Here is a 16,644-nt window from a genome sequence, read left to right as displayed (position 1 = left end):
GTGTTCCACGTTTTCGACAGTCCCTTGCAAGGTGGCCTTTAACATTGCATTTGAAACAGGTCACGTTAACAGGATTATTCTGGGCCCTGTTGTTGGGTGAGCGTGTGGCCGCAACCACATCCTGATTTTGTTCGCCAGTCGTCGTCAAAATTCTCGCTCTCGACATTAGCTCCCCCATGGTCAGGGCTTTGATGTTCGGCACCTGTTGAAGAGCAATTGAGATGGTGTCAGGGAATCCAGTGACAAAAATTAATTTTGTGAGTCTAAGCTTTCTCCTGTGAATCCGGCCAATCCAACCAACTGCCTGATTTCGTTGGCGTACACATCCACACGTTCACCAGCCCATCTAACCATAGTTATTTTTCTATATGCTGCAAACGCGTCATCAGTAAATGCCTCCTTTAATCGAGCCTCAATCTGGTCTATTTTCTTTTGATCGTCCTCCTCCATTTCCATGTAGAGGGCCAGCGCATCGCCTTCCAGGTATAAGGGTAGCAGACTCGCTACGTCATCCACCTGCTGAAGTTGTGCGACAAGTCTCACTTTTTTCAGCCATGCTACAACGTCTCCCTCGCCAGAGAACGGCTTGATAATATCACTGCTTATCCGCACCTTCGCCATATTCGGGCCGAAATAGCTTGAAACAAAAATGTAGTAGGCAAAAAAAATAAATGTTCTGTCAGCAACAGTACAACTTCAAAATAGTCAATATCGCCCACCTCCAGAAGAGAGGGAATTCCTGTCTGTGATAACCGTGGTAAAAGAAGACACACTCCAATCGCCAGAAACACCCACACACACAATTTGCAGGACACTGCCGACTCGTCTCTAGCCTCCTGCTTTTATAGTGGCCGGGAATTATCTATTTGCATAATCACATGAGAAAGAAATGTGATTTTCCGAGAGTTGCATGGGGTAAACGCTAATAAAAAACCCCGGACGCCATCTTGGAATTCTCTTTTCCCCCCAACCGGTGACACAACAGACGTACCTGAGGTAAGCTCTTTTTCCCCTCATTTTAGTTATTGCTACTTCTGCTACACAAACGTTAACTTCCTCATCACTCATGCTTGACCTTGGATTATGCCGACTTCAACCTAAAATGAATAGCCATATTGATTTAAAGATAATCTCCAAGTTTGATGCAACTGGAGCAGTCGTTCAATTGGTTGAGAAAGTGGAATTGTGATTTATATGGAGTGAAGTAAATTCATTATTTCACGCAGGTTCCATAACCAGAGAAGGGAGGGTGTTCGCAGTTTACCAACACCTGGCTATAAAAGAAAAATCCAATATCAAATTAAGTATGTACTGTCCCTGACAAAAGAAATTTACAGCATACCTAAGATTCATTAGAAGTTTTTATTATATTTCTATCACACTAAATGCAAATTTTAAAAACAAGATTATGCACATACTTTGAAATATAGCGTCTTTCAATTGTGTTTTATTTTATTTGCAAATTGTCATTAAATTCGGTTCTTAGGAACAAGAATATTGACATAATTTCATCACTGTCTTCATATGTACCATTATGGTTAATTCATCAGAACAAAACAATCTACATACATTACTAGATTATGGTCTTTTTTGTTTTTTAATTTTATTTTGTTTTAGTTGGGGATAGGACATACTATCAAATGCCAGGCATTCATCTGCTATCTCAGACATTCTAACCCATGATTTTTTAAGATTCTAATTATCCTTTTGAGTCCAATTCTGTTTTCATAAGTCCAGTTGTTCCTATGATTACTGGAATTATGGAGATCTTCTTAAGATTCCAGTTCTGTTTCATGAGTTTTCATATGTTTCACTAAATTTGATTTCTGAGAAAAAGAATGTTCGCATATTTCACAAGAATATGGCTTTTCCCCTGTGTGAGTTCTGATATGTGTCACTAAATTTGATTTTTGAGAACAAGAATATTCACATACTTTACAAGAATATGGCTTCTCTCCACTATGTGTCTTTATATGTACGATTAAGCTTGATTTCTGAGAACAAGAATATTCACATACATTACAAAAATATGGCTTTTCCCCAGTGTGAGTTTTCAAATGTTTCTCTAAACTTGCTTTCTGAGAACAAGAATGTCCACATATTTCACAAGAATATGGCTTTTCCCCGGTGTGAGTTCTCATATGTGCTACTAAATTTGAATTTACTGAAAAAGAATGTCCACATATCTTACAATAAAATGGTTTTTCTCCAGAATGTCTCATCATATGTCTTGGTAACTGTGATTTAAGAGAAAAGGAATCTCCACATATTTTACAAGAATAAGGTTTTTCCCCAGTATGAGTTCGGTTATGTCGCACCAAATGTGATTTATAAGAACAAGAATATCCACATATTTCACAAGAATACGACTTTTCTCCAGTGTGTGTTTTCATATCCATCACTACATTTAATGTTTTAGACTCATAAGCATTGCATATTTATCTGGTGCAAGAGATATAGCTTAGTGGAAATATTTTTCCATAGTGTATATGAATATTTTCTTTTTCAAAGCCATGTACTTCATACAAATGTAGCTTTTCTCCAGTTTGTGATATCTGTTAATACGTTTTGATTTATTTGAACAATAAACACATATTACAGAACTATAAACTTTATGTTCATGAAGTGTGACTTTTCCACAGTGATTTTTTTCAATTAAGGGTACTCAGAAAAATAATTATTCACACAAATATCATTTTTGTCTTCTATATAAGGCAATGATTTTCTTTATAGAAATATTTCAAGAAAATGATGATCCATGCAAATTCAACATCTGTAAAAGAAAAAAAAACAGAATTTAATTTTTTAACATATACATATAAGCATAGTTGTAGTTATGTTTAAGTTGGGTTGGTTGGTTGTTTGTTTTTGTTTTATGGCATATCAACCCTTTTCAGGTTATTTAATGCCAAATCCAAAGATTTTTAAGTAAATCTTTTTAATAGAGTATTTGTTGTTTTCAAGTCGGTTTCTATCTAACCCATAGTTGGGACCCTAACAGGTACTACCACTCTGGGTCAGAGTGGACCTGGGAGCAATGGCAATTAAAGGGTGGCTCCACACTCCCCAAAGCCCGCAAGCTGGGGTCTCACCATTAGATATAGTTAAAGGTCATATCCAGGACCAGTTTAAGTTGGGAGAGGGCAATCAAGCAAGTCATGTACTCATCATTTTGGCTTGAAGAGTGAAACGCAACAGGAGATGCACTTATTAATTTCTGAGAGATCACAACTGAAGATCATGTACACATTTTCAAGAATAAGCTCATCAGACGCTGGACTTGGATTTCCTTAAATATAACCACAAATAACAAAAGCAATTACATAATAATCAATCAACCACACACATGTATAGATGTTTCAGTCCTTAACAGATTCAATACTTCAAGTAATATCCACAGCTATGTATTATAAAATTAGCAAAACTCATTAACAATTAAAAATAACAACCTTGTTATCTGCCTAAACAGTAGAATTAAACCTAGAACTGACTTACAGGTTCAAAACAATTTATGCAACACTATCATGATCAGATATAAGCACAGCATGCGATTTTATTCTTTCCACTATATGAGCAACTGCACTGGACACTGCTGGAAGTGACAAGTCATCAATATTGGACAAACTCTTACAAGAAACGGAACTACTAAGAGAAAAAAAATCAGGTAGATTATAGAGAATGTAGGAATATACAGAGGCTTAAATATTCTAGCATCAGACTTTATGTCACAAAGTAAAGAAGCTGGCATTCTTACAACTGAATTCAATCGTCCATCAAATGAAGCTTAACAAAATCAGATACTTCTAGATCACCACTTTATAGATAAAGAGGGCTACTACTACCCTTTCCCATACTAACGTCTGAAGTACAGTCAGCAATCAATTAACTGAAATAAGATAAATCTCCAGCAGGAAATGGAATTACAGCAGATAGTCCCAAAGATAAAAGTGAATGTATCTTTAAGATTCTCATCAGTTTATACAACAAATACTTTAAAAAGAAAAGAAAGAAGTTTACCAACATGAAAATTCATCAGTTAAATTCGTTCAGGAAACAGATTTGGAAGATATTATGAACTACAGGCCAATAAGTCTACTTTCGTTTGTTTACAAAGTATTATCCCATATTCTTCTGAAAATGATGCAACACATACTTAGGAGTAACCTACTTATAGATCGAGCTGGTTTCTAACTAGGAACCATATTCAAGTCGTAAGTCAAGAGAAAGCTAATGAGAAGCATATACAACTATGTTCTGTCTTTGTCGACTATGAAAAGGCATTAACTATTGAATTCACTTCTATGTTTACAGTTTTGAAATGTCAAGGAGTTCACACTGCTTACATCAAATTGTATCATGGTGAAAAGACCTAAATATATATATATATATATATATATATATATATATATATATATATATATATATATATATATATATATATATAGTGTTGGAGGTTTTTAACCTTTAAAACTATATAACAAAAATTTGTATTTAAAATTTTTTAGTTCTTTGTAGGAAAATTATTTTGCTATTAAGTTCATCTCCAGCAATCACTGAATCAATTTGCTTTCACGAATTCACAATAGTCAAAATGTTATTTCCAGGATCAACATGAAACACTGTTTTGGGGATTTAAAAACAAAACACTATATTAAATTATCATGGGCAATAAATAGGTACGCATTTTATGTCAACTTTATAAAAGAAAGTAATCCTCATTCTAAAATCTAAAATATTAGATAAAACATTAAAAAAAAGTACATAGAATTCTACTGTGGCATAATAGCTAAGTCTGGCTTTATTTAAAGTTCATTACATGATTCTCCATTTCGAGACTCTTTTAATATTAGGCATAAAATCTGAAAAAAAAAATATTTTAGGAAATAATTTTGGTATATATGTGCTTATATTTCCATGCTGAAATAATAACATTATTTTTAAAGCCATTCTTAACATGAACAACGGAAAGGTTTTTTGTAACCATTTTGTACTCCCACCTAACACTTTAATAAAAAAGATATCATGAAACTTGAACTTAACTTGAAAATACCCCTTAAAAATAACACAGCAACATAAGTGCATAAGCACCATAATTTTATTTTTAAATAGAAGATTCATACTTTTTAAAAATTAGCACAACGGAATCAAATTTATTTGCTAGATTGCAATAAAATAAACTTATTTTAATGTTAAGATTATTTTAAAAGTTATTCTGGTTTCAACTCAAGAAAAGTCGTGGCAATAGGCCAACAAACACGTGGCTCGAAATCCAACAATGTGACTAGCACCAACAATCATTAAAGATATGAATTCACTCCCCTACTTCTCGACTCGAGCTGCTTTTAGACAGCTTCTAATTCTCCTCATTTGCATGAGTGCAGCATAATTTTGCATGATTTTATGAGACCACTGTTCATAAAACTATGAGCGCCATCTTTGATCTCTATCTTGCTTGACCCTGCCCGATGCCCAATTTTGTACTCCCTTATCTACTGTGGCGGTCATCTTTCCCAACTCAGCCTCTGAAGTGCCTCGCCATTCTCTTGCTGCACATTGCTTTCCACCATTTCACTTTCAACTGATTTAATATCATGAATGTCTCGGTACTCTAGTTACCACAATGTTGTTGCTTGTATTACTCCTGGTCATGTGTCGTCTGCTCCATCATGTCCCCTGGGGGCTTCACTCATACTTCAGCCTCGAGTTTGATGGTCCCTGTTGTCTCTGTCTCCCTGTTTGCCTCCAGCAGTATGTGAATATCAGCAGGTGTGGCACTGACTCTTGCACTTGTTCCGATCTAGGCAACATATTGTACTAGTACACAGCTTGCTCAAGTGAGGTGCTCCCTCTCTCTGCCACTGCTTTTATTGTCCGGTGGTTTCTTTCCACAATTCCATTGCTACTGGATCTATAGGCAACTCTGAAGAATCAATGGATATTCCATTTATTCATTACATCCGCAACTGCTACTGATCTAAATGCAGTACTGTTGTCAGTTAGCAGCTCTTGCATTGGACCTAGCTCCAGAAATACTGTGTTGAAGACTGCCGCTATTTCACTGGCCATTCCACCTTGCAGCCTTCTCCATAGGACAAAGCTACCAGGACTATAGTCAATCATTGTCATGTAAAGCCCACCCCTGTAATGGATGACATCAACTGCCAGTCTCGCAGGTCCCAGCCACACCTAGTTTTCCAGCTTTGTGCACGCTTGGGGCAGGGTCAATTGACTGACACCTGTCGCAAGTCCTGACAATTAGCTTTACCTTTTCCTTGGAGAAACTCGGGTCGACTTTTCTCACTAAGTACAACATTCTTTCTACCTCCATATGGTGCAGATCCTGCAATTCTCATACTCCAGAATTATCCAGATCAGATACCCTTCTGTGAGGACATCCACCCTGTTCTTCTCAGAGGCCACCATGATTACACGCAGCTTCAGAGGAAACTCCTACATCAGTTCAACCAGCATCTTTGCTGCCCCTTTCATCCTTATCCTTTTATTATTTGAAATCATCGATTTTAGCCAGGCAAACACAGTGGCAAAGTCTGTTTTTACACAGATGTCGCATAGTCCCTATTTCAAGGCCAGATTCACTCCTTTGATAACCCTATCCAATCTTTTCACATTGATTGATGTGGCTCGTATCATCCTTCTGCGTCCTCCACAACCACTCACCCACTTTCAAGATGACACTTGTTGCAATTCTGCTTGCATCATACCACATGACTCCATCCAGTGTTTGCGGCACGTTCCATGTTCCCTGAACTGGGTCTTACCTTCTCACTTCTTTCAGGACTTTTTCGATCAAGGCAGCCATTCTTCCTCTTACTTCCCAGACTCGTGCAGTTCACTGCCATGTGACCACTCGAGTTACATCTGTGGCACACCATCCTTTCTAAGGACTTTGTGCAGTCTCTCTGCAGGTGCAGCCCCCCAGATTCAAAACATGCACCTCGTGGTCTCGGCCAGCTTCTGCTCACATCCTTCTACACCGTTGCTGCCATTCCTACAAACCCAGAGGGATGGGTGCTCACTAATATCTTTGCAGTTGGAAGCAGCTCACTCACTTCCAAGGTCTCGACACCTGGGACCTGCAGCAACCTCTTGAAAATCTCTTCTAGGAACCTGGTGACGAACACTGTCTTGGTCACATGACTTGATGCCTGTCACCTAATTTCTGCTAACTCCACCAATCTTTAAAGCTCATTAGTATACACATCGACAGATTCCCCTGTCTACATCTCTTTTAATCCATTGAATGCCTTAAATGGCCCCTCGGAAAATGCCTGACTTTGATTGCGTCAGCGTCATCCTGTTCCCGCTCATTCAAGTATAGAGCTAGTGTGTTCTCCTCCAGGAACAATGGTATCACTGGCAACATCACCTATCCGTTGAAGCTTTGCCATTAGGTCTACTTTCTTTAGCTAAGATACCACATTGCCTTCGCCACTGAATAGTTTTATTTTTATTTTTATTTTTTTTTTTTTTTTACACAGTGATCACCACTTATCAAGGCCCGGAAGCCACTCAGGGATAAGGGTTATTGTAAGTACATCACGTTAGTGAGGAGATTTTATGAAGTGTTTAATTAGGGGGGCGGTTCATTAGGAATTTGTTAACATTAGACTTGAAGACATCCAAGTTGTAGTCCGGAGGGAAGCAGGCAGACGGAACAGAGTTCCACAGGCGTGCAGTTCTAAGAAAGAAGCTTTGCTCATGAAATCCGCGTTTTGATTTAGGCACAGATACAGAGTGGGGGAAATTTTTCACAGTGGATTCAGCTAGACGGGTGTTTTTCGTGAAAGATTGGCGAGGGGGGACCAGGGATTGGAGTTCAGACGAGCACCTGCCATGAAAATAACGATAAATCAAGGATAGGCTCGCAACGTCTCTTCTGTGGGAGAGGGGTTGCAGGGTAGAGAAAAGGGCATCCCCCACTAAACCACGAAGTCTATTTTGTACTCTGTCAAGGCATGATAGGCTGTTTTTTGCAGCTCCTGCCCAGATATGGCAACAGTATTCCATCCTTGGCCGTACTTGGCTTTTATATAGATAGAGAATTGCATCAGTAGTGAGATATCTTCTGGAGCGGTAGAAGGATCCCACCATCTTTCCTGCGACCTTGGCCACAGACTTGATGTACGTGTTCCATTTCAGATCAGGAGTAAAGGTCAAACCCAGAAGCTTGTCAAAACACGGGGCCTCACCCAGACGAGAGCCATCCATCACAATTGATGCCAGCTGGGGATCAGAGCGTTGATGATGTAAGGATAGGAGTTTGGTTTTGGATGCATTAAAGGTAACTAACCACATCTTCCCCCACTGAACCACGCGCTCGAGATCAGAGGAGAGAGAATCCGAGAGAACTTCGTCATTTACAGCCTTTGATGTGTTGCCGTAGATGGTCGTGTCATCAGCATAGATGTCAACGAATGATTTAAGTATGTGTTTAGGGAGGTCATTGATGTAGATCAGGAAGAGAGTTGGGCCCAGGATTGACCCCTGAGGGACTCCAGCATTTATATTGCAGGCCTCCGATTTTTGTCCATCTACCACTACTCTTATGAGCCTATCAGAGAGAAATGATTTAATGATTGAGAAAACATTTCCAGTTATACCGTAGCTGGAAATCTTGTGAAGTAGACCCTTATGCCATACTTTGTCAAAGGCCTTTGATATGTCGAGAGCAATTGCCCTAGAAAGGAAGCCTCCATCAAGAGATTCACTAATCCTGTGGGATATAACCGTCAGCACATCTGCGGTAGATCTTGCAGAGCGGAAACCATATTGTGTGTCACTAAGAAGGTTATTCCTGCTGAGGTGGTTTACTATTTCTCTATTTAATATTGATTCAAGTAACTTACTCATAACACAGAGAAGACTTATTGGTCTGTATTGAGAGGGAGATGACTTATCACCTGAATTCTTAAATACAGGGCAAACTGAGGAGGTCTTCCAGGGGGTCGGAAAGCACTTCTCCTTAAGGCAGCGCTTAAATAGTTTCGTAAGTATGGGAGCAAGTTCTGGTTGAAGCTTTTTAAACACTATAATTGGGATGCCATCAGGGCCAGTTGCTTTACTGGAATCTAGGTTTTTTATTAGCTTGGCGACCTCATGCACGGATATTTGTATGTTACCTAGCTTGTTCTGTGTTATAGGAGGAAATATGGGGAGTTGATGGCCTTCGTCGCATAGGGTAGAATTAGCTGCAAAGTTCTTTGCAAATAGTTTGGCCTTGTCTGATGCTGACGAGATAACCTCTGGTCCATTGATAATGGTTGGGATAGAACGCACACGTCTGTTCAAGATCCTATTTGTTATTTGCCAAAACTGGTGGGAACCAAGCCGCTGATCAGCTACCTTGGATTTAACAGACTGGGCATATAGCTCTCTTGCATTTTTTATTACTCTTTTACAGTGGTTGCTGGCAGTCCTGAAAGCAGCTTTAGTCTCAGTGCATCTATTACGTTGGTAGTTATGGAAAAAGTGATTTCTGTGCGCGATAGCAGCAGCACATTCTGGGGAGAACCATGGCTGGCTGTTAGGTTTTTGTTGGAATTTTTTAGATGGTATGAATTGGTCTATGCCTAGAATTAACCATTCGGTCAGATCTGATACTATAGAGGACACTTCCTTTTTAAACATGGAGTGCAGAGGTAAATCAGATATGAATGTACGGAAGCTATCCCAGTCAGCCATAGAGTATCGGTATACAGTACGGTGGAGGGGTACGTCTGATGGCTTCTTACATTTTTTTTTTATCTTAACTGATACGACGGAGTGGTCGGAGGATCCTAAAGGAGAATGAACGGTACATGAACATAGCTCAGAGGAAGTTGAAAGAAAAAGGTCTAAGAGGCTTGCATATTGATTAGGTGTATCGGGCACACGGGTGGGTTCGCGAACAATCTGAGTGAGGTCATAAGCAATGGCAAAATCATGACAAAACCTCCCCTCATCATCTGTCTTATTTGAATGGGTTAGCCATTCCACGTTATGGACGTTGAAGTCACCACAGATGTGGATGTTAGCCGAGGGATGTGAAGACAGTATGTGGTCTATTTTCTCAGATATGCTCTTAAAGATAGTAACTCCGCTGTTGTGGGGCCTATAGAGGGCAAATATAAATACAGTGGTGTTAGCAAGTGCAACCCTGAAGCACATATAGGGTAAATTAGGATCTTCTCTAGAGATATCCCTGCCACATGGGAAGCCATCCTTAATGTAGGCACATATTCCATGCCCATGGCGATCTTGGGAGTCAGATTTAGCTGTTAAATTGGAGTATCCATTAATTATGAACTCATCTAGGGAAGTGGTCGGCCCTATTCCAGTTTCACATAGAAATAATATGTCCGGTTTCGTCTCCTGTAATTGGGTTTCAACCTCTGGAAGGTTGGAACGTAGACCCCTGATATTGGAGAAGGAGACCTGGTAGTAGGGGTCTACGCTGGAAGATGGGGTTCTAGGTTTAATCGAGTTTTTATTCTGGAGATATTTCATGTTGAGGTTTTGGGATTTGTGGAATAGGTCGGCATACTTGGTTAGAGCAGTACAGAGAGGGAAAGTAAGAGAGAAAAAGACAGGAAATTTTTTTTTTTATTTGTAGCACACGAAAAGGTAAAGCCGTAACAATTACCCACTAGTATGGCATCGAGAGGCCCCACCAGAGACTACTGCATGGTCCAGATCCACTCACCAAATGGCAATACAGCAGTCCCAGTACTTTGCGCCTGCTGATAGGACAGCCTCCTTAGTGGTTAATCCAAGGTTCGGGTCCCTGACTATCAGGCGGATAACGTCAGCTCAGACAAAACGTTTACCTCCAGCACCCTTACTAGTGACATGGCAACAAGGACAGACAAAGACAGAAAAATATCCGACATCTCAGACTACTTTATCATCATGTTCAGGCCAATAGGCAATACTGAAATAGCTTGTTCTTCTGGTTTCAACTCGAGAAAAATCGTAGCAACAGGCCAACAAATGCATGACTCAAAATCAAACAATGTGACTAGTACTGACAATCGTCAAAGATATAGATTCACTTCCCTACTTATTGGCATGTGACGCTTTTATACAGCCTGTAATTCCTCTCATTTGCATGTGTGGCATGATTTTGAAAGACTTTACAAGACCACCATTCATGAAACAATGGGCACTATCTTTGATCGTTCCCTTTCTTGCTCGACCCCACACAGTGCACACATGCATTAAGACTTCTGTTTTTGTTCTCTTAACTTTAAATAGAATGCAATTTTGTTTAGTCCTAGTTTGGAACAACAACAGAAATCAAAAAATTAATTTCAACTAAAACAAACCAATTTCCATTAATGATTAATTTTCTACTTGATCATAGTTCGTAATTTTTTAATATGTTACTAATTTCGACAAGTAAGTAGATAACATTGCTTTTACTTGAAATTCAATTTTAAAATTTTGTGTTGTTTCTTATTTTATCTTTACAACTCACGCACACACATAGTAAAATTTATTCATGCAAGGGTGTTTCTAAAACTTCATTTATGCAGGCATTACTACATTCACCCACACCAAATCCCTTGGGGTCAAAAAACAAGACTCTTGAAAAACACTCTTCTTGCCAAAAAATATGAATTTTTGATTAATCAGGGCTCGAGAAAAAACTTATTTTTGCCAGTTCCTTGAGCCTCTTAAAGAACATTAAAAAACCAAAAAGAACTTCTTTCAACAGACAGAGAGAGAGAGTGTGTGTGCTACTGTATTCGTATACAGTAGTACACACAACAAGTCGTATCATGCACCAAGGAACATTGCTTGACTCTCTCTTTCTTTCATCTCACCCACATGTTGTCTATTTCTTTTTCTCTCACACTCCTAATTCTTACTTTCTTCCTTTTTGTATAGACTGCCACCATTACAAACACAAAAAAAGTAATTTCTTTCCTTTTGACATTATTAAACAAAAGTTTATTTTACATTATTTTGTCATATATTTTTTTCTTTTATTGTTCGGAGGACTTATGCAAATCCCCAACAAATTGGTGACACGACTTTGTTTAAAAAAAAAAAAAAAAAAGAACGAAAATGAAGAAAATGGAATCACAACCCCTCTAGCCACACTATCATTGAATATCATAGCTTTCAACCCAACTAACATCAAGTCCTGGTTTAGTCAAATTCAGGCATTATTTAACGTGAAATGAATTACCTCCTAGAGAATGCAGTATTGTTTTTTAGTAGAAAAACTGCCAGTGGATGTCGTCAAGGAAGTAACAGATTTACTATAAAATGTTCTGGGTGACAACCTGTACGAAAGGCTCAAGGAAGCGATTTTAAAACTGACCGGGGTCTCCAATGAAATAATGCTGTGCAACATTTTCACTACTGTTCGGGGGACTTATGCAAATCCCCAACAATTTTCATTATTATTCCAAACAAGCCCTTCAAAAAAAAAAAAAGGACAAAATAAATAACAAAACTACTTTTTTTACATCAATTTTACGCTAATTGATGATGGCCATGAAATAGATGGGGTTTGTATTACTGTACAGATAGATTCGAAAAAGTTGTCAAAAAACAAATATATAACAAATAAATGTTATCAAAGGCAAGATAAGTTACTTTTCTACCTAACTGGATATGTTTTAGTGTGTTTATTTAATATAACATGTTTATTCAGCTTGAAAAACATAGTGTTTACCGATGTATTGGCAAATTAAAAATGGTGCCCGACTCTCTCTTTGACACAGTAAGTTTGGGGAAAGGAGTTAAAAATAAAAAACTAGACAAAATACTGTTAAAAACTCACCGAATATATGTCAGCCTATGTCACGGTAACATGTATTGAGCGAGTTTCTAACAGTATTTTGTCTAGTTTTTTTTTTTATTTTTAACTCCTTTCCCTAAACTTACCATGTCAAAGAGAGAGTCGGGCGCCATTTTTAACTTTCCAATACATCGGTAAAACACTATGTTTTTCGAGCTGAATAAACATGTTACATTAAATGAAAACACTAAAAACATATCCAGTTAGGTAGAAAAGTAACTTATATTGCCTTTGATAACATGTATTTGTTATATATTTGATTTTTGACAACTTTTGCAAATCTATGTGTACAGTAATACAAACCCAATAAGATGCTTAATTTATGAATTTTTAAATCGGTTATTCATATTTTTTATTCACGTCTTTTATATAGCATTATGAAATTGTACTTTTTATTGGGTTGCAATTAAAATTAATTTATTTTAATGTTGAAGATTGTTTCAAATATACCGAAAAGAATATTTTTCAATAAATGTCAAAAAAAAAAAACGATAAGAAAAAAAACTTACCTTTCATTCCAGGAATTCATTGCGAAAAGAAAATCGGGATTGATTCTTTTATGTTAAAAACAGAAAATTTGTTCTGTTTGTTATTATTTCTTTAATAAATCGATACAACTTTTGTTTTATTCGTCCAATTCATTAAGAAATAAAATATATGAAAATATAAAAGAACCATAATTAAAAGACAAAACAAACTTTATTAATTGACAACTACAAGCGAACAATAAATTTAGATCACCGTAACAGTAACACGGTGTGATCATTATTTCGTTCCTAGTGACAAAATGTCCGTTCTTTAATTAAATGTGTTGATGTGTTTTCTTATCAAGGGTAAATTATATTTGTCAATACATAATGTTGCTGTGAATTTTTTTTTTTTTCTTGTAAATTTCTCTTTTGTGTGTAGTATTCGGTTAAATTTACGATGACCTTCTTTTATGATCCTAGGCAAATTAGCCTGCCTATTAAACATAGTGCCCTGCCCAGCTGCCCAGTAGGGTCTGCCAAACGATTGTGAAGAATGGGCCGCATGTTTCCGTGACGTCAGATTTGTGTTAACTATACGAACTATGGAAAAGCAGAAGAGACTTACTGATTTTTTAAAATCTTTGTTTATCTTCTTCAAACTGCAATTAATAATTAATCTTTGTTATAATTTTGTTAGGTTTTAAGATTTATACAGTTTAACGATTAATAATATTATAAACATTTGTATATTAAATATGAAATACGGTTTTACTGAATGTTCATTTGGTTGCCTATGGGGTTCCATATTTTGTTCGGTAAAAAAAGACATAGAAAATATGAGGGGGGGGGGGCAACAAAATGCTTACTATTTGTGCAATAATATTTTGTTAAGAGAGTAAACTTAGCATCCTGAGTTATGCCCCTTTGGTTTGAGAACTCTCCTCTTAAGGAGTCATGTTTCTTCCTTTTCCGGTTTTAACCTTCTTAAAATAAAGACGTTGATAACCTATCTCTGCGTGACCTTCCTTCTTTTACTGACCGCCACATACATTTAACATGTCTACTTTAATAGGTTATGGGACCGGCCGACTAATGTTTGATGGCGATGAAAATAATTATGAGATGTTCGAAATAAAATTCATGGGGCACCTTCACAGGCTAAAATTAAAAGCCCAATTAAAAAAGGAAGATGATGAAATTGACCCACAGAGAAACGAGGATATATTCGCAGAACTTATCCAAGTTCTAGATGATAGAAGTTTGGCATTAATCATGCGAGACGCGAAAGATATGGAAGGAAAGCTTTAAAAATTTTAAGAAAATATTATTTGTCCCAAGGCAAACCAAAAATCATTGTCTTGTATACCAAACTGTCTACCCTCCAAAAACACGAGGATGAACATATTACCGGCTATGTTATACATGCTGAAAAGCCATAGCTGCTTTACGAAATGGTAGAGAGACAATTTCAGACACATTGGCGACAGCTATGTTACTCAAAAGGTTGCCGTCTACCTTCAACACATTAAAAGCCATAGTTACTCAAAGAGATACACCACAAACTTTTATGGAATTCAAGGCATCACTACAATCATATGAGGAAAATACGAAACCCAAAATGGAAGACGCCATCATGAAGACATCAAATAAAAAAGAACCTCCGACGTGTTTACGGTGCAACAAATATGGCCACTTCACAAAAACTATAACAAAAACAGGTGGTGTAAATTTTGCAAAGTAAGAACTCATGATACAAAATTCTACAGAAAAAGACAAACTGAAGGAAACAGCCATTCATGCTACAAGGTAGGAATAAACCCTCATATTATTTCTGATAACTTTGAACTATTAGTCGAGTGTGGGGCTACTGCTCATATTATTAATGATGAAAAAATTTGTTACTTTTGAACATGACTTTAACCCAGTAGAACATTATATTGAGCTTGCTGACGGATCAAAAAAAAATAATATAGCGTTAAAGAAAGGAACAGCAAAAATAACGTTACATGATATTTATAAAAAGAGGCATAATATTTATTTATGCCAACATTTACACAAAACATATTGTCGGTACAAGCCGCCATAGGGAAAGGCTGCAGCATGGAATTTGCACAAAACCATGCTATGCTAACCACCAAAGACAGCGTTAAATTTAAAATAAAGAAAAGAGGGAAACTTTATTATTTAAATAAATGCATAACAAATAGCATTAATATTAATAACATGAGGCGCGACTTGAACATGTGGCACAAAATTTTCGGCCATTGTAATATTTCCGATATTTTGAAAATGCCAACTATTGTTGAGGGAATGTCCATTATTGAGAAAAACAATATACCACCGTGTGGAACTTGTACTCTTGGAAAAATGCAAAATTTGCGATCAAGAAAACCAGACGAAATGGCCAGGTTTCCATTAGAACTAGTGCATTGTGACTTGGCTGGGAAAATAGAACCTGTTAGTGTGAATGGTTACAAGTATGCCATAACATTTACTGACGACTATTCAGGCTATGTGATGGCATATTTCCTCAAGAACAAAACAGTCGATGCTGCAAAACAATTCTTGGCCAATAGTGCTCCTTATGGAAGGGTTAACAGATTAAGAAGGAATAACGGTTCTGAATTCACATCCAGAGAATTCAAATCTCTTCTTGTTCAACATGAAATCCAACACGAGACCTCAGCCCCTTACTCACCGCACCAAAATGGAACTGCAGAACGAGGACAGAGAGCGTTATTCGAAATGTCGAGATGCATGCTAATAAAGTCTCATGTAACTCATGAGCTGTGGCCATATGCTTTTCTGTGTGCTACTTATATTCGAAATAGGTGCTATAATCACTGAATAAAACTGACACCTTATGAGGCACTAAAGGGTAGAAAACCAAATGTTAAAAAAAACAAATGTTAAAAATATGAACATTTTTGGTAAAATGTGTTACGCCTATGTGCAAAATAAAACAAAATTAGATCCTCGGGCAGAAAAAGGGATTTTTGTAGGATACGACAAATATAGTCTAGCCAATTTTGTATATTTCAATGATAAGAAATCTGTAAAAAAAAATACGGTAAGTGACTTTTACAAATGAATTTAATGATGCAAGGGAGACCACTCAGGATAACACGGGCCAAAATAGACATACTTTTATAAATGAGTTTAGCGATGAAAGGGAGACCACTCAGGATATTGCAAACCAAAATAGATATATTAATCCAACTTTGGTTCCTTCAATAAATCCTGACCATTTCAGTGAACATATGGTCGATGAGAGGAACAAACGAACTTCTACCTGACTCCTACGAGGGAGATATAGATAATAGCAACAGTCAAGCTAGCAAACAGACAAGTAACAGAACAAAT

The 16,644-nt window shown here is 37.2% G+C and overlaps 1 long non-coding RNA gene across 1 annotated transcript; it reads right to left on the bottom strand.

Moving 5' to 3' along the window:
• Window positions 1-1,348: 1,348 nt before the first annotated feature.
• On the bottom strand, window positions 1,349-13,776 carry LOC145252690 (uncharacterized). Its single transcript, XR_013863647.1, has 2 exons — window positions 13,321-13,776; window positions 1,349-2,773 (listed from the first exon to the last, which is right to left on the bottom strand). It is a non-coding gene; the product is annotated as an uncharacterized LOC145252690 (long non-coding RNA).
• Between the last annotated feature and the right edge of the window lie 2,868 nt (window positions 13,777-16,644).

The sequence above is a fragment of the Euprymna scolopes genome, chromosome 3, assembly GCF_053919585.1.
Source record: "Euprymna scolopes isolate OS-2025 chromosome 3, ASM5391958v1, whole genome shotgun sequence".
NCBI classification, from domain to species: Eukaryota; Metazoa; Mollusca; class Cephalopoda; order Sepiida; family Sepiolidae; genus Euprymna; species Euprymna scolopes.
This window is presented reverse-complemented; position numbering and strand designations above follow the sequence as displayed.